The following is a 1,416-nucleotide window of genomic DNA, read 5'->3' as shown; positions in this document are numbered from 1 at the left end:
GTACTATCACTCCAGCCCCTACATATAGTTTTCTAAGCACCTCCAGGAGTGATCCTGAGCACAGAGTCCAAGTAATCTTTGAGCACTTCCAGGTGTGGCCACCCAAATTAACTAAATAACTAAATACATACATACAGTAATAAGGGATAGAGATAAATGACAAATGCAGGATGTGGTTGAGAATACAGTTATGGAGAAGTGGGCCTGGGGATTTGGTGGGAGACCTTGCCCAGGAGGTAACTGATATTAAACCCAAGGATCCAGGCAGGCAGAGAACAGGGCAGGAGTGGGGAGAAGGTTTAGTTCAGGGAAGATGTAGAAGAAATGTTTGTTGAAAAGGACTGCAATGTCCTCCTGGCCTTTTTTTTTTCAGGAAGAATCAGATAGGAGCGATTAGGGTGTTCTGAGCCCTAATCATGCCAAGATGTTAATCACAAATCGTGTAAACCTCAATCATGTGAATAGAGTAACAGGTACGAGACCCAGATAAAGTCCTGCCCTTTCTTGAGTTGACTTGGGAAATAGAAACTTCCTGTTTGTGTATGTGTATGGGGGGAGGGAATCATAACAAGCAGTGCTCAGGAACTATTCGTGGTTGTGCTAAGACGGGGAGTGGGTGGATAGATCATGTTGTACCAGGGATGGAATTCAGGCCTCTGGCATCCAGAGCATGTGCACTAGCCGTTTGAGCTACTCCCAGGCCCTTGAGTGGGATTTGGAAGGCCAGCATGTCAGAGTAGGAGAAGGGAAAAACCGGAGTGCTCCCACTGAGCACTTGCAGGAAGTATCTTGAGCCACTCTGAGCATGTTTCTTCCTTTGTAAAAATGATGACGGCTCACTGATTCAGTCGACGTTTATTGAGTGACTGTCCTGTGCCAACACTGTGGTAGTACTGGGTTATGATTCCAGCCCCAGGTAGCTGCCAAGCCTGTCAGGGGCATTGGATGAGGTGACGGGCAGTGAAACATTCTGCCTGGGATACTAAAGGCTCTGGAAAGTGAAGTAGAATATTCTGTACTGTTTCTCTGATGAGGTGCTACATGAATAAAATATGGACAACTCTTTGCAGGTCACACATCTATGCAGGGCTGCTTTTCCTTAGAATCTCTAGTTCAGCAAGTTGGAGGACTCCCAGGTGGTTGTCATGGTGAAGACTGAACTCTGAGAACTGGCTTCACTGGGGCCATCATGGTTGGAACCCAAACTCCATGAGATCTGGCAGTTTCTGGTCAATTCTGGCCGCCAAAGGAAAGTCCTTCTACTTTCCCATGCAGCCGTACTTTGATTACAGCCCAGGAGACCCACCCTTGGAGTCCTGCTTGGACACAGAATCTGCTCATTTTTCACGTGGTGGTGTCTGATGGGTGCAGAGTCTCATTAAAGAGACGCAGCATAGCTATGTGAGTTGTTTTTTT

The 1,416-nt window shown here is 46.8% G+C and overlaps 1 pseudogene; it reads right to left on the bottom strand.

Annotated features, from left to right (window-relative positions):
* Positions 1-378: 378 nt before the first annotated feature.
* Positions 379-490, bottom strand: LOC129400600 (U8 small nucleolar RNA; annotated as a pseudogene).
* Positions 491-1,416: the final 926 nt, after the last annotated feature.

This window comes from Sorex araneus, chromosome X (genome assembly GCF_027595985.1).
Source record: "Sorex araneus isolate mSorAra2 chromosome X, mSorAra2.pri, whole genome shotgun sequence".
Taxonomy (NCBI): domain Eukaryota; kingdom Metazoa; phylum Chordata; class Mammalia; order Eulipotyphla; family Soricidae; genus Sorex; species Sorex araneus.
Note: the sequence above shows the minus strand (reverse complement) of the source record. Positions and strands in the feature narration are given on the sequence as shown.